The sequence below is a fragment of the Diadema setosum genome, chromosome 6, assembly GCF_964275005.1.
Source record: "Diadema setosum chromosome 6, eeDiaSeto1, whole genome shotgun sequence".
Classification (NCBI taxonomy): Eukaryota; Metazoa; Echinodermata; class Echinoidea; order Diadematoida; family Diadematidae; genus Diadema; species Diadema setosum.
Window position 1 is genome coordinate 9894710 of NC_092690.1, and position 25973 is coordinate 9920682.

The 25973-nt window shown below is 39.9% G+C and overlaps 1 pseudogene; it reads left to right on the plus strand.

The window, feature by feature from the left end:
* The first annotated feature begins 1653 nt into the window (after window positions 1-1653).
* LOC140229944 (heat shock 70 kDa protein IV-like) lies at window positions 1654-25109 on the plus strand (annotated as a pseudogene).
* The last annotated feature ends 864 nt before the right edge of the window (window positions 25110-25973 follow it).

Below are 25973 nucleotides of genomic sequence, written 5' to 3' on the forward strand. Positions count from 1 at the left end.
CTACCGCGGGAAACAGAATTTGTAGCCGCTGGCTACGTTAGACAGGTGGCCGGTATACACCGTGTCTGTAGAATGTATGTCATTTCTGGGGGGGGGGGGGAATTTTCCAGTGGCCGCTATGGACAGGTGGCCGCTATGGACAGGTGGCCGCTATGGCAGGTTTGACTGTATAACTGACCCGCTCCATACTTGTTTCGCTGATTTCTCCTTGAGCTACTATAGCTTCAAGTTCAAGTTCAAGTTTATTCAACCAATTCATTAAACATTTGTCATTTTACAAAAGGATACAGCATTAAGAATAATGAATGGTTTGGGACCCCAAAAGAAGCAGAGCTTGTAAAAAAGGGGTCCCGGATAAACATATAAAACAAAGCAAAACATACTAAAGTTTTAAACATACTATATAATAGTAACATATTTACATAGGACAGATGCAACACAAGCACACACACACACACACACACGCGCACACACACACATTCAATCACACAAACACGTGTCACAAAAACGCTCATGCACATACATATAGTTCACATGAAATTGCAGAAAGATACTTTCTATTTTACTATACTTTTAAATTCAGCTTCCCTGATCATTGTGTGAGAACTGCTCGCTTTCCGAATCTGAATCTCTGAATCTCCGAAACTCCAATTTACTATGCACCACGTGTAGCTCCATAGTAATCCAAGGGGGTGAAAGAGAGACCTTTGTTGGTCGGGAAAGGAGTCTGCGCCAATACTATTACATGCACGATTTTGGTGAGAAGCTACAATACAGGACCTATGGGACAGTAGTTTCCAGGCACAAACCCTTGTTGGTCGTAACGGAGTCTGCGGCTATTAAAGACTACATGCACCATCCTGGCAGTGCAGCCTCTTCCAACATGGTCTGGCTTCCAGACCCTCTGCCCATACTATTTCGCTATTCACGATATTGACGCCCTCAACGTCGAAAACTAGTATAGTTTAAGTTGATTTTGTCGCCGGCAAAGGCGGCGACTTTGTCGCCGCGGAGTCCAGTTGGCAAAGGGTCTGGAAATCAGACTACTCCCAACAGTACACTACTGTGTACTTGTTGGGAGAATCGTTGGGCGCGCAGTCTCACGATTATCGCAATGAAAGATGATTGCACCCTCTCTTGGTCTATCGCAACTAGCAAAATATCACACCGAGGTAAACGGTCAGGAGCCCAGACTACTACCAGTCTTCCAGGAACTTTGACTGCATCTCGACGAGCACGGCAGCACGTGCACCAAGTTCCTCGCGGTCGGTCATGTAGATTTCGGTATTCTCCGTGCAGAAAGTCAGAAACTAGCGAAATATCGCATTGGCGAGTATAAACTACACGAGTTGCGTTTACAGTTTGACGGCTGCACGAGGCCCAATGATTTTCGAGATCGAGAGGAGACATGAAGGCATGATATATCCTTGAGGCCGATAAAGGAGCTAGAGTTTGCTGGTCGGATGAACAACGGACATTTCATTTTGCATCTGGTGAAAGCAGGTGAAGGGTCATGTGAGTGTGAGCAGGCAGAACAGGAGGCGGTAGATTTCAGCCGGTAACACCAGTGTCATTATTCTTTCAGAAATCTTCAAGCTGCTAAGAAGAAAACAGTAACAACAACAAAAACAACATAACAACAACAATAACGAAATGGCACTGACAAAATCTGTACCAATTGGTATTGACTTGGGGACAACATTTTCCTGCGTCGGAGTATTTCGTAATAGCAAAGTGGAAATCATAGCCAATGACCATGGAAATAACACCACACCGAGTTACGTCGCCTTCACTGACGCGCAGCGGCTGGTTGGAGAGGCAGCCAAGAATCAAGTTGCTATGTAAGTACATGTAGGCCTAGTATAATCTGAATGCTTCTTTGATAAAGGACAAGTCCACCTTCATATACAAAAGGATTGAGAGAATGCAGCAATATTATTAGAACACATCAGTGAAAGATTGGGGAAAATTGGACAATCCGTTCAAAAGTTATGAACATTTTAAATATCTGGGCAGTCACTGCTGGAAGAGAAGACTAAGTACTACAGTGTATGATGTCACATGCGTACAACTACATTAATAAGGAAAATAAAAAGGGAATTTCATTAAACTTTACATTTTGAATAAAGTGCACGTTTCTTCAACTTGCCACCTTCTTTGACATGTGGGTTGAGTGCATGCAACAAACACATCAGCGAGAGTTTGAGCAAAATCGGACAATTCGTTCAAAAGTTATTGATTTTTTAAGTTTCTGCTCATCCAGTCACGGCTGGATGAAAAGACTACTATAGCATGTGATGTCACATGAGTACAACGCTATTTTAAAGAAAGAATTAAGAAAATTCAACATATTTCCATTTTTCTCGCATAAGAAAAGACCACTGGACTTCTCTCTTTCAGAAGGCAGGGGGAATTACAGTATGTGATATTACCCTTAACATACGTTAGTAGCAACTGTCACCCTGGTTCGATTCCCGAGTGTAGTTAAGTTTGTTACGGAATCGAACCAGGGTGACTGTTCATCTGTTCGTCAATGGAAAGTGGACATACAGTGTATACGAACTCGGTCAAACTCTCTAAAAAAGATCGAGTGAAAATATTCACTCTTGAAGGAATGAATGACAGAAAAGAGTGGATTTAGAGTGAAATTGGAGTGAATTCTGAGTGAAAATGAACATTTTCACTCAAAATTCACTCCAATTTCCCTCTAAATTCACTCTTTTTTTTGTATTCATTCTTTCAAGAGTGAATACATTGTATTTTCACTCGATCTTTTTTAGAGAGTAGGGCTCACACCCACAAAAATTTCCCCATAGGGATGTGTGTTAAAAATCAAATTTCAAAAAAATTCTGTAAAATAGCTGGGAGAAATGAGGTGTTTCAGCGTTACTAACCTGGATAAGTGAGATATACCCTTTCATTCATCAATTTTTTAGGGTGGATTCTTCAGCCCAAATTCTGTCCAGGGGTCCGCAAAGCCAGACTACGAGTTCTTGTCACTCAAAAAATCACCTTTTTTTCTGTAGACGTACCCAATGAAATACAGTCCCCTCAAATTCCATCAGAAAAGCTTTCATCTTCCAACCAAAATGCAGTTTGTAGAGGAATTCATACTCAATATCTACAGCTATTCAGTTTTTTGCCAAACTACATCATTGTTTTTTAATTAATTTTTTCTTCATATATTGTATCTTTGGTACGAATTTGTGAAGGGGCCTGGAATATTCCATTGTATTTACGGGTGTGAGCCCTATAGTGGAGGTCATATTTCTCATTTGACTTTTTAACATAAAAAATGTGTTTTTGATGATATTTGCCCCTACATCATATGGGAACTTACACATTGAAGGGTTATAAAGCTTCTCAAAGGGACACTTGAAAATCATGTCCTTTGTTGTTGTTTTTTTAATCTTGCAGTGTTTATGAGTTCTTCATAAGATGAATACATAGATGCAGGCAGTAATCCTTGATTATGGGGGCGTCATCATCACCTTATTGCCTACAAAGTACTTTAAAAGTCTTTGTTTTGTCAAACAGACTAACTTTATGAAATTTGACCTGTTTCAGTGGTAGCCAGAACAAAGAAATACATTAAAATAACACAGTCATTCAAAGTTGTGTGATGCTGATAACTGCTATGTACAAAGATCTAGTACCACAATAACATAATAAGAAAACAAATTGTAGCCAAGCAGAGTTGGGGGGGGGGGGTAGAGGAGAGGGGTGGGGGGGGGGTGGGAAGGAGATGGGGGAGTGAGGAAAAGATCTGACACAATAGATCAACATAAACCAGCAGAGCTTGTATGGGATGAATACTTCCCATAGACTTGTGTGCATTGCATGCATCCTCCTCAGCCTCTATAGTGGAGGTCATATTTCTCATTTGACTTTTTAACATCATAAATGTGTTTTTGATGATATTTGCCCCTACATCATATGGGAAATTACACATTCAAGCATTATAAAGCTTCTCAAAGGGACACTTTTTAAAATCATGCCCTTTGTTTTTGTTTTTGTTTTTTAATAAAGATCTTGCAGTTTTGATCAGTTCTTCATAAGATGAATACATAGATCCAGGCAGTTATCCTTGATTGTGGGTGTGTCATCATCACCTTATAGCCTACAAAGTATTTGATAAGACTTTGTTTTGTCAAACAGACTAATTTTATGTATGAGCTGTTTCAGTGGTAGCCAAAACAAAGAAATACATTAAAATAACACAGTCATTCAAAGTTGTGTGATACTGATGACTGACTGCTATGTACTAAGATCTAGTGACAAGAACATAATATTAAGAAAAGAAATAGTAGCAAGGCAGAGTTGAGGGGGGGGGGGGGGGAGTATAGAGGAGAGAGGTAGAGAGAGGGGGGTAGGGAGGGGAAGGGGAGGGAGGAAGAGATCTGACACAATACAAGATACACAATACAAGAAGTCATTCAAAGTTGTGTGATACTGATGACTGCTATTTACTAAGATCTAGTACCACAAGAACATAATATTAAGAAAACAAATTGTAGCCAAGCAGAGTTGGGGGGGGGGGGGGTAGAGGAGAGGGGTATTGCAGAGGAGGGGGTAGGAAGGAGAAGGGGGAGGGAGGAAGAGATCTGACACAATAGATCAACATAAACCAGCAGAGCTTGTTTGGGATGAATACTTCCCATAGACTTGTGTGCATTGCATGCATCCTCTATGGGGCTCACACCCATAAATATTTCCCCATAGGGTGTGTTAAAAATCAAATTTCAAAAAAATCTGTAAAATAGCTGGGAGAAATGAGGTGTTTTAGCGTCACTAACCTGGATAAGTGAGACATACTGTGTATACGAACTCGGTCTTATAGGGCTCACACCCATAAATATTTCCCCATAGGGATGTGTGTTAAAAATCAAATTTCAAAAAAATCTGTAAAACAGCTGGGAGAAATGAGGTGTTTCAGCATCACTAACCTGGATAAGTGAGATTATATACCCTTCCATCCATCAAATTTTCAGGGTGGATTCTTTAGCCCAAATTCTGTCCAGGGGTCCGCAAAGCCAGACTACGAGTTCTTGTCACTCAAAAAAAAAAAAAAAAAATCACCTATTTTCCGTACACGTACCCAATGAAATATAGTCCCCTCAAATTCCATCAGAAAAGCTTTCATCTTCCAACCAAAATGCAGTTTATAGAGGAATTCACACTCAATATCTACAGCTATTCAGTATTTTGCCAAACTACATCATTGATTTTTAATTAACTTTTTTCTTCATTTATTTTGGTATCTTTGGTACGAATTTGTGAAGGGGTCTGGAATATTCCATTGTATTTACGGGTGTGAGCCCTATAGTGGAGGTCATATTTCTCATTTGACTTTTTGACATCACACATGTGTTTTTGGTGATATTTGCTACTACATCACATGGGAGATTACACATTGAAGGGTTATAAAGCTTCTCAAAGGGACACTTTTGAAAATCATGCCCTTTGGGTTTTTAAACAAAAAAATAAATCTTGCAGTGTTGATCAGTTCTTCATAAGATGAATACAAAATGCAGGCAGTAATCCTTGATTGTGGGGGTGTCATCATCACCTTATTGCCTACAAAGTACTTTAAAAGACTTTGTTTAATCAAACAGACTAATATGAATTTTGACCTGTTTCAGTGGTAGCCAAAACAAAGAAATACATTAAAATAACACAGTCATTCAAAGTTGTGTGATACTGATTGCTATGTACAAAGATCTAGTACCACAACAACATAATAAGAAAACAAATTGTAGCCAAGCAGAGTTGGGGGGGGGGGGGGGTAGAGGAGAGGGGTATTGTAGAGGAGGGGGTAGGAAGGAGAAGGGGGAGGGAGGAAGAGATCTGACACAATAGATCAACATAAACCAGCAGAGCTTGTATGGGATGAATACTTCCCATAGACTTGTGTGCATTGCATGCATCCTCTACGGGGCTCACACCCATAAATATTTCCCCATAGGGATGTGTGTTAAAAATCAAATTTCAAAAAAAATCTGTAAAACAGCTGGGAGAAATGAGCTGTTTCAGCATCACTAACCTGGATAAGTGAGATATACCCTTTCATCCATCAAATTTTCAGGGTGGATTCTTCAGTCCAAATTCTGTCCAGGGGTCCGCAAAGCCAGACTACGAGTTCTTGTCACTCAAAAAAAAAAAAAAAAAAATCACCTATTTTCCGTACACGTACCCAATGAAATATAGTCCCCTCAAATTCCATCAGAAAAGCTTTCATCTTCCAACCAAAATGCAGTTTATAGAGGAATTCACTCTCAATATCTACAGCTATTCAGTATTTTGCCAAACTACATCATTGATTTTTAATTAACTTTTTTCTTCATTTATTTTGGTATCTTTGGTACGAATTTGTGAAGGGGTCTGGAATATTCCATTGTATTTACGGGTGTGAGCCCTATAGTGGAGGTCATATTTCTCATTTGACTTTTTGACATCACACGTGTTTTTGGTGATATTTGCCCCTACATCACATGGGAGATTACACATTGAAGGGTTATAAAGCTTCTCAAAGGGACACTTTTGAAAATCATGCCCTTTGGGTTTTTAAACAAAAAAATAAATCTTGCAGTGTTGATCAGTTCTTCATAAGATGAATACAAAATGCAGGCAGTAATCCTTGATTGTGGGGGTGTCATCATCACCTTATTGCCTACAAAGTACTTTAAAAGACTTTGTTTAATCAAACAGACTAATATGAATTTTGACCTGTTTCAGTGGTAGCCAAAACAAAGAAATACATTAAAATAACACAGTCATTCAAAGTTGTGTGATACTGATTGCTATGTACAAAGATCTAGTACCACAACAACATAATAAGAAAACAAATTGTAGCCAAGCAGAGTTGGGGGGGGGGGGGGTAGAGGAGAGGGGTATTGTAGAGGAGGGGGTAGGAAGGAGAAGGGGGAGGGAGGAAGAGATCTGACACAATAGATCAACATAAACCAGCAGAGCTTGTATGGGATGAATACTTCCCATAGACTTGTGTGCATTGCATGCATCCTCTATGGGGCTCACACCCATAAATATTTCCCCATAGGGTGTGTTAAAAATCAAATTTCAAAAAATTCTGTAAAATAGCTGGGAAAATGAGGTGTTTTAGCGTCACTAACCTGGATAAGTGAGATATACCCTTTCATCCATCAAATTTTCAGGATGGATTCTTCAGTCCAAATTCTGTCCAGGGGTCCGCAAAGCCAGACTACGAGTTCTTGTCACTCAAAAAATCACCTATTTTCCGTACACGTACCCAATGAAATATAGTTCCCTCAAATTCCATCAGAAAAGCTTTCATCTTCCAACCAGAATGCAGTTTGTAGAGGAATTCATACTCAATATCTACAGCTATTCAATTTTTTGCCAAACTACATCATTGATCTTTAATTGATTTTTTTCTTCATTTATTTTGGTATCTTTGGTACGAAGTTGTGAAGGGGGTGGGATATTCCATTGTATTTACGGGTGTGAGCCCTAAAGTGTAACTCGATGCCTAGGCTTTTGAAAATGTGTTTCGCGTAAAGAACGTTTAGTTTTGGATACGTTTATTGACCAGTTCTTTCTGCCGGCTGCTCACCCACCACTCACTTTTACATTTGCCATGGTTTTAAAATAGAACAAGTAACATTCATTCTGCATGCTTATGTTTCAACTTGTCTATCATTATTTTCATTCCTAAACTCACCAACATAATGTATGAAGTGTGCTTATTAGAAAAGAAGAGGTGAATGACATATGGGGAGATGAGGGAGTAAATGGCACTGAAATGGGGATGGAATGGCAGGTAGGCCTATAACGTGTGAAAAACATCACTAGTCCATCATACTGGAAACTTTATTTACGAAGGGAAAATTGCCATCTTTTCATAATTTGGTTTTGTACCTAATCTATCATGCCTTGATGTATATAAAATGTGAGTGTTAGTGTGTTGTTGATGCGTGATGTGCGAGTGTCTTGTATGCCTTTGAGCAGCAATATGATGCTGGTACATGTACATACCTCTACAATAGTTTTTGATATCTCCCTATACCAAAATTTTCTTCTCACAGTGAGTTGTAAAATGTTTCTACACTTGATAACCACAATAGGCATGATCATTTCTGTATGCAGGATATTTTATGGGGTGCATATTTTCGAAAACAATAATGCGCAATAAACCACACATTACGTGGAGCAGACATATTACTTCCAATAATTATACACATCACGAACGCGAAGCTGCAGATGCTTTCAGGGTCCTATATGAGCAATTCTTTTCATTGCATTTATTGCTGTTTCTGTATGATACAATTAATCAAATCACTTTCGAAAACATACTTATGGATTCATCATTAATTATGGCTAACTTTGCACCTGAGAGATAAGGAAATCATAATGAAAGAAAGCAGACATAAAATAAAAGGAAACGTGGAAGCATGAGGAATGAAGTTTGCATTTCCTGATAAAAATTGTGAATTTTATCGTACAAGCAGTCGACATCTCACCGATCAGAAAAAAAAATAAAAATAAAAATCATGACATCACTTTCCTGCATCAATGACCACCATGTAGGATTTCAAAGTGAAAACCAGAGAGGACCTTTCTCATCTTGGGATGTAAAACAACCAGGAATATGTTATAGGCAAAAATTGTGAAAATTAAAGCCCATAGGGGCTTTATTGATTACTTACACACCAGCAAACCAGTAATATGTTAGATTTTGAATCACTCTGTTCTGGGGATGCTACCTACCTTGTGAAGTAAAAATTTCATAGATTTTTCAAGAAGATGTTGAAAATATGAACATTACCGTGAATACCCCTCCTTCGGCATCCCTCAACCGCCATATCAAATTTAAGAAATGAATACATTCATACATTCACTTTCTAATATATAACATTGCATCAGCTCTGTTACTTATCAGTTATGGTTCTGAAGAAGATTTGCATGTATTTTGTTCAAACGGTCCCTTATGTTGAGGCCTTTGGACTTGGTGCCCCTTCAAACAAAGTGGGATTCTTTTACCCAAGAGATGCTACACATTTGGTGGAAGTATACAAGTTATTGTCATAATTGTATTTTTGAAGAAGATGCTGAAAATGTGAAAATTCCGCCTCCCCTACCAGGACACGCCTGGATACCGCCATAATCTAACATGAAACTGAATTCCAACTTTACCATGTTTAACACCATATCAGCATTTGCCTAACTCTATTATTTTGGTTCTATATAATGAGGAAGGTTTAGAAAAAAAATCCATAATTTCTTAGATAATTATATGGACATTCGATAATGCAATATATTTTGGTAAAAGAATTAATGTACACATTTATTTGTTTCTCCTTTAAAGGGACTGTACAGTACTCAACTGGTTGAGGTAGGGATTCATGTTTTGAACATTCCTAAGTGAGATAATGAAATGCCTTTTATGAAATATGAAAGAGCATGTAATTCTAAGAAGGATTCAATGTTTATTTGATGAAAATTGGTTTTCAAATGGCTGAGATATCCAAAAAAGAGCTAATAATAAAAGGCGACATGCCCCAACTTTATTAGTATCTCTTTGTTTCACCTTGTTTTTGGATATCTCAGCCATTTCAAAACCGATTTTCATCGAATAAACTTTTGATACCCCTTAGAACTGCATGCTCTTTGACATCTCATAGAGTGGTTTCTGAATATCTCACAAAACGTTAAAAGCTAAATCTTCACCTCGACCAGAACTGTACACACCCTTTAAATCATGTACATCGTAATTCTATATTTATTCGTAGGTTTCGCAGAAAACAATTGTGATTCATATATATATATGAAAGAGTTGCAGGAAATAAATCTTACAAAGTAAGAAATACAATATGAAAAATCTTGCTCTTGATCTTTTTAATGTATTGAACCTATAACTCCCGTAAGTATGCACTCTCATATGCTCTCACCAACCTCCCTGCTCTGACACTTTTTTCTGAAGCCTGGGCATCGAGTTACACTTTAAGACCGGGGGGGGGGGGGGGCGTTTCATCAACGAGTTCGTCGAAGGTTTTCACCAACAAATTTGCTATCAGCCAATCAGACGCAAAGATTTCAATAGCTTTTAACAGTTGTCAGTGTAAATCACCTACAAAAAGTTTCATGAAACGGTCCCCTGGTTACACTTTAAGAATGTAACATTTTTTAATATTATAACCAGGGAGGTGCCTCAGTGCATGGTACAGCTCCTCAGTAAGCATACCTTTTCATTTTCTAGCAAAACACTCCGTTCCTTGGGTAGGCGGTCGTCGTATAGGATATTAAAAAATAATGATAAATTATGATGGCGGTGCGTGCCGTGTGCGAGAGATTCCCACCGATCAAGCCTCATTCATTCATCGCGAAATATACTGGTACAACCATGACAACGTACCAGGGAGGTGGGTCACCTCCCTGAACGTACCTAAAGGCCGTGTCACACCAGCCTTGCGTGCGACTTGCAAAGAACAATTTTGACTACCCGGAGTTCCCCGTAGATATCCGCACATGACAGTACCTAGCATGTATCTCAAAAGTAGTCGCCCGGAGGTGCGCACGCATATTTTTTCACCCGCAACCGTGTTTAGGCCCTGTCACACCTTTCCGGGCAAGCTACTCGGGCTTGTTACGTGTAGGGATTTTCTAGCATACCGGACATTCCTGAGGGCGGAAAAGGATTTGTGCGAGTCAGCGCATGTACGCGTTATACTTGCGAGTATACTGTGTGACCTTTGTACCAGTCGCGTGGGGGCTGACAACTAAGTGAAGGAATTCCTCTAATGGAATGGCTGAAATCTCACAGAATTTCATTATCTTGGCTGCATACGGGACTGCGAAGTACCTGCGTGGGAATTGCCTGGGAAGTACTGCCGCTAAGGGTCTCCTAAGGGCTTTTTACACTTGTAAATTTTTGCTTAGCCCCGGACCAACGGTGGGGCTAAGGGGGGGGGGGGGGGGGGCCTTAGCCCCACCGTTGGTACGGGACTATCCTTAGCCCACTTTCTGTTTACACTCGTTTTTGCCAAAGTGGGCTAGCCCCACCGATAGTACGGTACTATCTGGCCCTGCAAAATAGCAGGGGTTAGCACCGCAATTGCGGTGCCAAGCAAGTGAGTGTAAACAGAACGAAAAAATAATACTGGGCTAAGCGACGGAGACGAAGTCCGACCCTCACTGACCAATCAGAAACGAGGTAATCAAGTACTGCCGGTGCGTGCGTGTACGTGTACAGTACACAGCGTAATTATGAATATTCATGTGGTTTGGAAAGTCCGGGGCTAAGAAATACGAGTGTAAAAAGGTCAGTTTTCTCCTTAGCCCCGGACAAGAGATAGTACGGGACTAATTGGCGAGTGTAAAAAATTAAAAGCTGAAAAAATGGTACGGGACTAACGATAGTCCTGGGTCAGAGAAAGTCCGGGGTTAAGAAACACAAGTGTAAAAAGCCCTCTACTGGCGTTCTGCGTGGACCTCTACGGGCATTCTCGCAACTCACCCGGAAAAAGTTTTGTTCATGCTCAAAACTTGGCTGCGGTTAAATCGGACTTGCGTGAGCACCTCCGGGCAACTACGCGCTAGATACTGTCAGGTGCGGACCAACTGCGGAGAGCTCCTTGGAGTAAATTTGTTTCCCCGCAAGTCAAGCCGCAGAAGTTCCCCCGTACGGTATGACAAGGCATGAATGAAAATTGCAAACATTCTTGTTCGCCCGCTGAAAATCTTCTACGTGCTGGAAACTACCTCCTCGCCACAAGCCCGCGTTATGGTGTGACACGGCCTTAACGAATGTGGATAGGCAGAAAACCACTGACCATGCAGAACAATTGTGCCTTGTTGTACCACTTGCCCTCCGCAGTGGGCTCGTGGGGTCATAAATGTTTACATTCCACACGTGCCAAGCACCCTCCATGTTGACACTTTCAAGGGCTTCTCCTCTTACCGTCCTTCGTCCCAAAACATTAGGATTTTTGGCGTAACTCTACCTCAAAAAGTACCGAGCTGCATGGGCACATTCCAAAACAAGTGGATTTCCGCTCTAGCCTGAATCTCTGATAAGTACACATTCATTGCACATTCCGTAAATTCTTAACATTCCACGAATTACATCGTTTGGAATACTATGTTGTGTATAGTCCACTGAAGAATTGTTATGCGCCCAAATATTCTATGTTTCTCAGAGCTTCAACATAATTTGAATCAAGCGAATACTTGAAGTTTCAAGAAATACATTTAAACATTAAGGTATAGATAATGATTGCTCTGACTATATAGCGGGCAGACTTCTTGACTTTTGAGACTCCTCGCACCTATGACTTCTTTTGGGACTTCTTGATTCTAAGACTTCTTGAATCAAGGAACCAGAGTGTTCGTGTCGTGCAGTTAGAATAGTTCTGTAATAAGTCATGGCGATCATGTACGTGTGTCAACGAAAGTATCTGCCAATAAACTAGCAGTTTGCCCGGAAATAACGCTCTTCCATTTGAACCCTATGTATGTCCCTCTCTCATCGTGATGGTGAATTGCGTGAATGTATCTGTACCCTATAACTTACTCTCTTCCATTGCGTAAAATCTGCCTGTATTGGGGTATAATTCCCGCTCGGTACATCCTGCAAAACCCCCAGTAGTCAGTGTCAACAACACCGTTTTCCCGCAACAGTACGTTGTAGCCCACTCACGTCCAACTACTGGAAGCGTCCTCATGACAGACCAGCTATAGTGCAGCTGAGCATGCGCTATCCAGTCATCGTCTCAGATGGAATTTGAAACAAACAAACAAATAAACAAACCTTAGAATCTTTTACCTTTGTAATATACATGTATGCAACAATTTACCATCCTCTAAAACACTGGCACGCCTAACCAAACTGTGCATGGGGGGGGGGGGGGGACCAAACACACACACACACATACACACACACATATATATATATGTGTATATATATATATATATATATATATATATATTATATATATACATATATATATATGTGTAAAGTTCTTCCTTTATTCGCCAAGAGTTTATTCACAAATTTTCGGGCGATTATTGTTTGGTATTGTTGTTATATGTCATTGTTACCGAGAGAACATAGCAATTAGGCCGAAGTCATTCTCAACACTTAACAGTACATTGCAACCGCGTTGCCAACGTGACCAAGAACACTTGAAAAACAGCGAAAATTTGTGTGCCGAAATAAACTGTTGGTGAATAAAGCATGAACTTGGTTTCAGTTTTATTTCCGACGATGTTATCACACCAACACACTGACAACTTACTCAATATAATATGTATAGAGACACTGAGAGAGAAGGGGGGGAATAGAAAGGGTGGAAAGTTCCGACCATCAGTACTCGGGAGCAGATCTAGTTTTGACATAAATTTGTTTAGGGTTTTGATAACTATGACAGGGTTCCACACCAACCTATTTTTCTACTGATCCGACCTCGGACCAGTATAGGTACCAAGTTTTCCATTCTTTTTTTACCGGTAAATATTAGTACATGTATTCCTGAAAAGGTTGCTGGTCCGACATCAGTGATTTTTGACTGGTCAGGTACCGTCGAGGGATCGAGGTAATATTCGTCTGGTCTCCTTACCTTGCTGTTATTCTTCTTCACTTTGGATTCAACTAAAATAAAAGTCTAAAATTTCTAACGTCTACCGATTTACGGTCTCTAGAGCCATCATGGCTCGTTACTGAGAATCTTCAATATAGGCAGGTTACATGATGGAAAGCAAAGAAATCTTCAACAAAAAATACCCATAGATAAAGACGTAACGCAACAGCCAAAACCGGCCAAGTTTGTCCGTTGAGCTATCCCATAATGCATATGAAACGCTGCTTTGCGCACCGGCGTCTAGACATTGCCGATAAAATCTTCGAGTGATCCTTGAGGTCACTCCAGAACGAGTGAAAATTAACATTTTCACTCAGAATTCACTCCAATTTCACTCTAAATTCACTCTTTTTCGAATTAACTCCTTTAAGAGTGAATACTTTCACTCGATTTTTTTAAGAGTGTTACCTAGCAACATATAGGAAAAAAAAAGCACACACTCTGGAAAAGTGTGAACCGAGAAAAGACTCTAAAGTATAAGGTCTTTCTGTCTATTCAAGGGCTTTGAAATCTTTACCAAATCGTGCTAGCTGTGCGATGAATAGGACAACTCCCCCCCCCAAAAAAAAAAAAAAAAAAACAACAACAACAACAACAGCAACACAAAAACAAAAAAAAAAAAAACACAAAACACAAAACCCCACAAAAATAGGATTTAAACCACTGGAGCAACAACAATGAAGGGATTATCACATTAAGAAAGTTAGTTGAAATTGAGCATGATCTATTAGCACATTCTGTAGATGACTATACCCAACGTTCAAAGCAGTAGCATTTTCCCTTCAAAATTAATCAGACTTGAAAGTGATGAGTGTGCAAAGGGGTTATCAAGAAACGAAAAGGGGCCTATAAGACATACCTGATCTCTTTTCTCTACAAAAAAAGGGTTGGAGAAAAACTGCAGAAGATGCACTTTCCCATTCATTTTATGATCCCAAACTTAAAGAATAATGTAGAAGAAGGGTCTACGTGTAGCTCTTTCAGAAAATATGAAAAAAAAAAATAACATCGACTTGGTTGACCCGTTTCAACTTTTTTGAGTCTTCACGTAAAATCAAGGGTTGCGACTTTTGTTCGTTTTGTGATGCACAGTCACATACGGTCAAACCTGGCTTAGCAACCACCTGTCTACCGTGGACACATGCCGTATACGACCACTAAAACTAAGAACTTGTCCATGGTGGCCACCAGTCTATAACAGCCACTTTTTCGTCTGTCTTGGGTGGCCGATATAGACAGGTTTGAATAAAGATGCCTTTAAACAACTTTTTAGATAGACTTCCCAGCAATTGACACTTCTCCATGAGATGACAAGAAGACGTTTTTTCCATTAAATGTTGAAGTGTTCGCATAGATGAAAAGATCCAATTGAAGTGCCATATCGAGAATAAAGAATTATTAATATAGAGGGTAGAGAACAAATTGCATTATGATCGTCGTTCATCTTCGTTACACTTTAGTAAATGTCGCATCAAAATCACGGAATCGTTGTTTTGAGCAATACGTATTACAAGGAGATGGCGCTTTGAATTGTTTTAAATCTCCATACCTGAGCACATACTGCTTCCTAGTTTTTGAACATGAACTTTTGAGGCCCCCCCCCCCAAAAAAAAAAATAAATAAATAAATGGTCAATAGCACAATCAGGGTATGCAATTGTGTAACAGGGCAAAAATGAAAAAAACTTGTTGAAAATGCTTTTTTTGTTGTTTGTTGTAGCTGAGTGTTCAAATTTTCATTTCATGTAAAGAAAGAGTCAAAATTTTGCATTAAACTGCGCATAAATTAGCATTTAAATTAGGGGTGTCGAATTACATTGAAATGACTAATATATTGGAAAAATTCATTAAAAAAAAAGGAGAATGTTTTTTTCATCTGATATTGCTGTTAGATATTCCTGATAAATATCCCTTTCATTCACCACCAGTACATAGCCATGACATATCACAAAATATAAATGAATTTCATATTTTCACTTCTCGAAATGGATGATCAATTTTGTAGGCATTATTTTGAATTCAAATAAAACCACTTTTACATATTTTATCATATTTCACTTTTGCCAAAGAGTGAAGAGGCACAACTTTCAGGAATAGGTAACAGACATATAGTGGCCATTATTACAAATTTTTATGAAATTAGGGCTGGTACTTTGGAAGATATTATATTTTTCATAAAAAAATTATCTGTACAGTTTGACCTTGAATGTGCGCACAGTGTTTGGATCAATTCTCATATTTGTAAACACAGATAGAAGAATGAATGTGAGATTTATAATGACTTGAGTTGATATCCAAGCTGTGACACTCAAACAATGACATATTAAGCCAAAATACTATGTTTTTGCTTATGATATCTTTAGAAATTGAACAAGCATTGAAATATGAACACTGAACACTTATCATATGACCTTCATGCAGTATAACATGGGCGTGTATTGCACTTATTTATGCTCAGCAATTTGTAAAAACATTAAAAAATAAGTTCCTATTGCTCAAATTTGCTAAAATTTTCACACAACAGATTTCTACATATGTACAATTCATGGTTAAAAAAAACAAGGATATTCAATAAGGGGAAAAGATTCTTGAAAGTAGTCAAATTAGGATATACCTCACTGAAAATACTGAAAAACGGCTGCACTTATTTTACTCAGCATTTGAAAATGGCTCAAAACTCAAAACTGGCTGAACATTTATTGGCAAACAGCGCACCATATTGTAGTGTGTCTTCAGTACTCTCAGGAAAAGCAGAAAAATAAGCTGTTTCTCCATGTATAGCTGTACAGCATGGGTTAAAAGGTCACAATGTCACAAAAATAAGTCAGCATTAATACACTCCTACCAGGATGGGACTTCAGACCTTATAACTTTCTCCAGCTGAAAGAACCACTGTTTTTTATTGCATGCAAGCAATGCCAGGAAAAAAATCCATTAATTTAATACCAAACACATAGGGGTAGACTTAAAATATGGACCTCAAATCTTGATTTTACGTAAGTTGTAAAACGCTTTTTTTGACGCATTACGTGGGTTTTGGGGGACTTTTTGGTAATTAATCTTTAATAATTAACAGTAAATGAGAAGAAATTAGCTGTTGTCTTACCACATGTGATTACTGATGTCTTAGCATGCTGCATGTGAATTTTCAAGTCAGTTGGTGCATTCCTTAAGAAGTTACAATTTTTTAAAGTGAGAAAGTCATGATTGCATACCCTGATTGTGCTTATCACCAAATAAATAAATAAATAAAATCAAGCAAATTTTAATTTGGCCGATTTATTTTCCGTTATAACTGCAATCGACTATTCTCCCGATTAATCAATCGTAATAATCAAGCACACATAATATCCCACACAACGGTTCTGTGAATCCCATCTTCCTTTCGTGAGAACTGTACTCAACACCCAAAATGTACTTGTTTTACACTAGGCCCAGATTATGGAATAGCCTAGAAAAAATATTTTCATTCCATTTTCATTACACATAATACCTCACCGGGTAAATGCTTTGTTTATGTAGTGTATGGGGGCCATGCGCTGTAGTAGCCAACCACAGAGGACCTCCTTCCCCCTCCCCCGTGTATCACCATTCCCCATCCCTCCCCCCCCCCCCCCACACACACACACGTGTGTGTGTGTGGGGGGGGGGATGGGGTGGTGTTAGGCAGCTAGTGTATAACCGTGTGTTCATGGGGATGGAAGTGTATTCTGAGTCCTGAGTCCTGTGCTATGGGCAATCTAGTCTAGCTTCTGGATTCATTTTACTCGTAGCGGTGATTCAGTGTACGCGACAAGCCGTAGAGGGCGTGACACCGGAGGATTGCGATACGCTTTATTAATAGAGCTAACGATACGCGAGAAATTTTTCGTTGGGCGCGCTGCAGTCTCATGGTAATGTATTGCAATTGCTCCCTCTCTTGGTTTGTCGCAATGGGCAAAATATCGCACCACGGAAAAGGGACGGAGCCCAAACAATTGGCATTCAAGCACTGTTGGACGAAACAACTCACAGTCTAGCATCAAAGCGAAGCCAGAGCCAGGTTTGTAGGGCATAAAGACATATGAGTGCCTACATCAAAAAAAGAAAAAAAAAAGGGACTCCCACTTTGGTTGGTTGTCATTATATACTCTAGAAGAAGAAGAATGCTCGATGATTGGCTCGGCGCGTGGGCCCCTGCAGTTACACTCTAGCTTTGGCCCCGGGGTGCCCATTTCCGTTTTACACCTTCGTCTAGGCAATTTCGCCAATAATAGTAACAAACCGACTAGTGAACGTAGTCTATACATATCCCTTGTCACCTGTCACGCATGCGTATTGAGTACCTGAAAATATGCGTCATCCTGCATGGAATTGCAGTCAGTCAATCATTTATTCTTCATACACTGTAAAAAATCGGTGTTAGATTTAACACCATGGGTGTTAAATCTAACACCGATCAAACTTCAACAGAGGACCACACCCACAGGTGTAGAAAATGCACTGTGATGGTGTTGAAAAGTGTTCACCCGACACTTCGTGGTGATTGACACTGTACCTGGTGTTATTTCGACACTGTACTGGTGTTAATTCAAAAATGACACCACATGGTGTTGATTTGATATTTGTTGGTGTTAATATCAATGGTTTAACACCCGTCCAGCTTCAATAAGAGACCACACCAGCTGGTGTTACTGTGGTGTAAATTTATTTTCAAATTTTTTCAAAAATCTAGTATTTTAATGTAAAATTCTTGATCGTCTTGTTTAAATTAAAAATCAGCAAGAAGTGCAGTTACTAAGAAACTCTTCAAAAAACAGTTTTATATTTGGAAATGACACCCGGAGGTGTTAATTTAGCACCATAAATGAGCACCGAAAATTTAACACCAGGTCGGTGTTCACTATTTAATACCGTACTTTTGGCAATGTACGCGTTTATCACTTCGCTCTCTTTCAACTCAGGCAGCACCGTTATCACCCTACTAAAATAAACGTAACATTATGAATCAATCTGGGCAAACCACATGCACTTATGCAAAATTCATGCTACAAGAAACAAAAATGAAAAGAATATACAGATACGTTAATAAAAAGCAATACATACAAAAGAAATACAAAGATTAATGAGAATTATGAAGGTCTTATAATTACTATTATTTTATGAGAAGGAAAATGAGGAAAATACATGTAGTATTGATTTTTTTTAAGGGTGCGTAAATGGTAACACTAAGTTATGAATTAGAATAGATTGTCAACTACTTCTAGTAGATCTACTATTACTTTTTATATTTTACAAATGCACTACTTAGTTACTAGATCATGCAGATACTGAAGTCTTGACTGGAATCTTGAGACATAAAACTCTTTTAAAGCGACACATCTATTGTTAAGCTATAGACTCTTGCCCTTGGGCTTAAACTTAAAGCCTTCTTAATCTTAAGTTAGGCTAAGTAAAGCCTAAACTAAAAATGCTATTACAAATCATTAAGTTTGATACATGATATGGACCCTAGAAACAACCTAACTTTTAAGGCTAAGGCCAAGAGTCTAAACAAAATAGAATAACTTAGAGGTCTAGAGTCTAGATCTGGATAAGAAATAGACTCTAAAGTTAGACATTCACAACTCAAAATCACCTACAAACAAAGGTGAAGGAATGGCATCTTCCTCTGACTCTGGAGTCTCTAAGACTGAGTTTTGGCTCTGAGGCTGAGACCTCGATCTGGTGTTCTGTAGATCTGCATGATCTAGTTCTTCTTCCATTGCAATTTTGAATTGATTGAAGTGAAGTTAGCAAAATAACAGCAATTAAGTAATCTACTATAAGTAAAAATTAAGCTTCTTGCTCAGCTCACCGCTGCTCACCACATGCACATGCATACAAAAATAGTCTATGCATAAATGCGCATGCATAAGGCAAATTATCCCACTCACAGCCGGGTTCACACAATAGCGGGATGACGATCACGCTCCATATCTCGAGATTTTTTTGCAACCGTTCACACGCTCCAAATTATTGGGATAGCGATCGCGCTCGGAATTTCGAGGTTTTTTGCAACCGTTCACAAGTACAGAATTATCCCGCTGATTGCCGACCGAAAGAACAGTCTAGGCATAAATTTAATGCGCATGCATAAGGTAACTTATCCCACTCACGAGCCGGGTTCACAAAATAGCGGGATGACAATCGCGCTCCATCATCTCGAGATTTTTCGCAACCGTTCACACGCTCCAAATTAGCGGGATAGCGATCGCGCTCGGAATCTCGATTTTTTTGCAACCTTTCACACGTACAGAATTATCCCGCTAATTGCCGATCGAAATAACAGCCAAACCTGCACACTAGCCGGGTTCACACGTACAAATTAGCGGGATGACGATCGCGATCCACATCTCGAGTTTTTTTGCAAAGCCTGCAAACTGGGTCACACAGCGCCCTTCTCTATCACTGCCTGCGCGCACTTACCTTTGTCCATTGTCTTTTACGCGTCAGTGGTGTGGTTCGCGCGCTGTTGTTGTTGTACTCCAAAGAGGTGAAGGACCTCTTCGCAGAGGCCTCGCTGTTGTGATGTGCGTATTGCATGATGGGATGTAAAAACTCAAGATTCTAATCCCGACCGTTCACACGTACCAGTGCGGCGCCAATTATCCCGCTAATTGAGGAACCAGCGCAAGATTTCTTGGGATTAGCATCGCGATGCTTATCCCGCTAATTTTCGGGTTTTTTCTTGCCACACGTGCAAAAAACTCGGGATGACGATCGCGATGCAAATCTCGAGATTTGTATCCCGCTAATTGGTGTACGTGTGAACCCGGCTATTGTTTTTGCGCGTCAGTGGTGTGGTTGTTGTGGCGCGCCAAAGAAGTGAAGGACCTCTGCGCAGAGGCCTCGCTGTTGTGTTGTGCGCATTGCATGATGGGATACAAAAACTCGAGATTCTAAACCCGACCGTTCACACGTACCGGCGCGGGGCAAATTATCCCGCTAATTGAGGAATTAGCGCAAGATTTCTTGGGATTAGCATCGCGATGCTTATCGCGCAAATTTTCGGGTTTTTCTGTCCACACGTGCAAAAAACTCGAGATACCGATCGCGATGCAAATCTCGAGATTTGTATCCCGCTAATTGGTGTACGTTTGAACCCCCCCTACGGTAGATACTATTAGTAGGTGGGTACGACACGGATTTCGAGTGATAGCGCGATTTCATAAGGTGCGCCGCTAGCTCCTAGACTTTGAATCCAGCAGGTTCACTGCAATATATCGAAGAAAAGCCTAGGCGAAGGAGTAAGGCGGAAATGCGCCCCCGAGGTAGCAATTCTCGGGATCGCGCCATCACTCGACGAAAAAGAGAATCGATAAAAAGGGTTCAGAACTAGACTACAGCATTAATAACTTTCGTACTTTCACCTGTCCCGATGGAGTGGCTTGTTCACAGACCTCTCTTCCTTTCTCACTTGTTCCTTCTTCTTTCTGTTCTGCATTATTTTGTACTGCAGTTGTGTTCCATGTTCTTGCTATGATATTGCATCTGTTATGTGTAATTGTGTGTTCTTTCTATCATGTAGGCCTACCATATTTTCGTTGATGGAAAGAATGCGTGCTAACACTGAATTGATATCACACTGTAAAATAGTACATTTTTTTTTTTTCATATGTCAGATGAAACAAAAAAATACACATCAGCATTCATGAAACGCGTTAACGATTATAGATGCGCATAAATTATGCGGTAGAAATTTCAAGGATAACGTGCAAAATTGGGCAGTGTTAGAGTCGAGTGAAACGTGGTCATCCCATGTATCTCACAAAACTCAGCGATGAAATCAGAGAATGGAACGTCCCGATACGAGAGAGCGAAAGTGATAGAGTGAGGCAATTCTTAAAACAGATATTGGGATAATTTTGCAATTCTTGAATGCATAACAATTTCAAGACTAAAACAAAGGAGAATGATGAAGGCAGTAAAATTTTGATTTATTTTCATATGTCTGCAGAGTGCTTCATTTCAATTATGAAAAAAAAATAGTTATTGGTATAAATGTCCTGTTCCTTATATATGTCACTGCTGGAAACCGAACTAAAGTTTAAATCGAAAAAGCATCGTGTATGACATTTGTAAATAGGGAAAAAAAATGTTGGGGCAGGGACTGGCAGGAAAAAGAATTATTATCACTTTGTTCATTCACTCGTTGTATGATGTTTTATAGCGTAGTGACCAGAACATTTTGTTAAATCATTCACCAAAACCATTACGTGAAAAGAAGGTTCTGTATCACTTCTATATTTTGTGAAGTCAAACAACTACAAGATGATGCTATTTCCTATTGAGATCAATGATGCAGTAATCTTTTAAACAGGAGCGCTTGTTTTGGTTGTGTTTTGGTTTTCTTGCAAAAAAAAAATATTTTCACTTTCTCCTGCAATACAGGAACCCCCAAAACACAATCTTTGACGTCAAGCGGCTGATTGGTCGGCGATTCACAGACGAGAGTGTGCAAGCTGACATGAAGCACTGGCCATTCAAGGTAATAAACCAAGGAGGCAAACCTGCTCTAGAGGTTGAGTACATGGGTGAGAATAAGATCCTTGCCCCAGAGGAGGTCAGTTCCATGATTCTCTCCAAGATGAAGGAGACGGCCGAGGCATATCTGGGTCAGAAAGTCACAGATGCTGTCATCACCGTTCCCGCCTACTTCAACAATGCTCAGCGACAGGCCACTGAAGATGCAGGTGTAATTGCAGGCCTGAATGTTTTGCGCATCATCAATGAGCCCACAGCAGCTGCTTTGGCATACGGACTGGATAAGAAGTTGGAAGAAGAGCAACATGTCCTGATCTTTGACCTCGGTGGAGGAACATTCGATGTGTCCGTCTTGTCGATCGATGACGGCATCTTCGAAGTCATCTCAACTGCTGGAAACACCCATCTTGGTGGTGAGGACTTTGACAACAGGCTTGTCCAGTAATTTACAGAGGAATTCAGTCGAAAGTACAAGAGGGATCTGACAAACAACTCGCGAGCCCTCCAACGTCTCCGCACCGCAGCTGAGTATGCAAAGAGGACACTCTCCAGTAGTTCCATTGCCTGTATTGAAATAGAATCACTGTTTGAAGGAGTTGATTTCCGCACGACCGTCACACGAGCTCGCTTTGAAAACCTCTGCTTTGATCTCTTCCACGAAAGCCTTTGCCCAGTTGGGAGGGCTATCATCGATGCAAAGATCAACAAGAAAGATATCGACACCGTTGTGCTGGTCGGGGGTTCATCCCGTATTCCCAAGATCCAGAAGCTTCTGCAGGAGTTCCTGGATGGCAAGGACCTCAACAAGTCCATCAATCCAGATGAAGCTGTGGCTTCCGGTGCAGCAATCCAAGCAGCCGTCTTGTCTAGAGATCAGAGTGAAGAAATTCAGGATGTGATCCTTGTTGATGTAACTTCACTCTCTCTTGGAGTCGAGACCACTGGTGGTGAAATGTCAACCGTGATCAAGAGAAATACGACAATTCCTGTCAAGGTCTCTAAACCCTTCAAAACACATTCCGACAACGTGACAAGCGTGAGTATTATGGTGTACGAAGGAGAGAGGGCGCTCACCAAATACAACAACCTGCTTGGAAAGTTCGTGCTGAGTGGCATTCCTCCAGCTCCCAGAGGTGTGCAAAAGATCGAAGTGACCTTTGACATCGACGCCAACGGCATCATGAATGTGACAGCCAAGAACCAGAGCACAGGCAAAAGCAATAATATCACGATTATCAACCGAAGTGGTCGTCTATCCAAGAAAGAAATTGAACTCATGATCAAAGAGGCTGAGAGGTTCAAGGTTGAGGATCACCTCCAGCGAAAAAGACTCAGAACCAGAAGCCAACTGGAGGACTACGCCTACAGGGTCAAGTTTGCTGTAAACGAACCGTCAGCCCGAAGGAAGGTAACTGCTCATGACAAAAAGATGGTCATCAAGGCTGCAGATGACGTCATTCAGTGGCTGGGTTTCAACTCCACAGCTACTAAGGAGGAGTTCACACACAAACTAGATGAGCTTCAGAAGACATGCTCCCCAATTATGTCTAAGATTTGAAGTAGACAGTAAGGCATGGCTACCATCCAGTTTAGCCTCAGTTCTGGTACAAGTGACAGGGGTTGATTTACCAAGGTACTTCATTGTGACCTTCCATGAAAGAATTGGAGTTTATTGGTGATATTCCCTAACAAGGATTGATCGTTTTATGTGTACCCGTGATATCTGTGAGTGCACTTTAATGCGCGAGAGTTATCTTTATTATGTTTATCAAAGTGTGAGCGGGAAAAATTGAGGGATGAGTTGCTATGACGGTAAAGATTTCTAGATGTTTGTTCGTAATGTTTCATGGGTGTTTAACGACATTATTTGGTAACTAGTAAAGAGCTTCGATTTAGTTTACATGTTGTATAACTTTGTTTGAAATCATATAGGGTGCCTCTATGGCAGCGACAAGATAGTGACAGTAAACATCTATGACCTATAAAACGATGTTTAGTGGTTTTATTATACGGTGTTCCACTGATTGAAGTAAATTATGGTAAACAAAATCAATGGATGGCGCGTATGATATGACTGTTCACCTTGTCGATTAAGTAAACCTAGACTCCTGATGTACTCAGCAATTTATATAAGATGTATTGATTGTAACTTTTCTGCGTGTGAATCCATTCAGTGATTACAATAATGTGCTATCCTTGATCATGAAACCGACATGGGGGACATTTATACGGGGTTTGTTGCGAAAAAGTACTACGACATGTAGTTACGATCGATTACTGTTTGGAAATTGTGGTTCGTTATCTTTTTTAAAATAAAATTAACTTCATAAAAAATGTAGTGTTGTTAACATTCAGACGGCGATGATATTTATTGTAGATTTGTAGTAATGCATTGTTTTATGAAAATCATCATATATCTGAATGAGCTATAGGCACAATTTTCAAAACATTTGCATAAAAAGTTTTCAGGAAAAGAGTCTTTTCGGTGAAGTGTTTTCCAATTTCTTAACCATTCTTAGACATTGTTTTGTCCATTCGATAGAGTTTTCAAAATCCCATGTACTAACACTTAAAAAAGCCAAACAGAGATACACATTATACAATGTACAAGGTGTATCAACAAATAATATGACGTCTCTACCTCAACTGTGTTCCTTCAATGAAAACCTACTGCATTCTGTTCCTCCTGCTCAATGTCTGTAACGTATTGAAATTGTATGTATACACTTTGTTCAGGAAAGTGTTCCTTCAACAGTTTGCCAGAAGCTTGCCAGCCTATAGTGGCAACTTATGAATGATAAGTGATTTCTTACCTAAGGACCATAATTGGAGGGAAGTGAATAAGAATAACACAAGAAAGAAACATGTGCGAGTATGAATATTCTGTACAGCACGAGTATGTTGTTTAAAGCTTCCGAATGCTTGCCCTACACAAGTAAAGTTGTGTTGTTCCTCATTTCATGAAAGTTGTTTTGTTTTCCGAGCTTGAACTCTTCACCTTCTTTCTACTTCTTCTTCTTCTTCTTCTTCTGCTTCTTCTTCTTCTTCTTCTTCTTCGTTTTTGATCAACCGTAGTTGGTCAACATCGCGTTTCTGCAGTGAATGCAGTATTTGAATGGAATATTGATAAGAGCTATCAACAGGCACGCACACACAAACACACACACATACACACACACACACACACACACACACACACACACAAACCTAATTATTAAAACATTACATCGACACATACGCTGCATACATGTTCACATTCACTCTAAAGCCTCTAATTACCCCTACACCCTGTTTCTAGCCTTTTGTCAAGCGAAGCGAGGCCAGCCGAGCACGACAGCCCCACTCGCCTGGGCTCTCATCATACAGCGAGAGAGCCTTGACAAAAGGCTACCCGGTGACACGACATTTGCTCCTGCAACAATTGGTGTCTTATTTCCTCCAGGGACTTACGATTAAGGTTAGGGTTGTGATAGAGTTTTTGGTTTAGGCCGATGTAAGGGTTAGGATTAGGGTTAAGGTTGTGTTTGTGGGTGGAACTTATATGTATTTGGCTTTGGTGTGCAGGTACAGTATTTTGTGGGAGCAATTGTCGCAGGAGTAATGTCATGGAACCTACCGTTTCTTCCCCCTTCGGCTGTTTCTTTGTTCATACATTTTAATTCAGACACTTCTATATGTGTGTGTGTTAATGAGGCTTCCACTTAGATCAAGCATTCGCTTTAGTCGTAGGTTTGCGTCTTCGTACAGTCTGTCATTATTCCATTATGTGTTTTCCCATTTCTATATGTCTTTTATATGTGACATTGATGTAGACGTACACTTTTTTATTATTATTATCTCCTTTTACGCTGTTAAT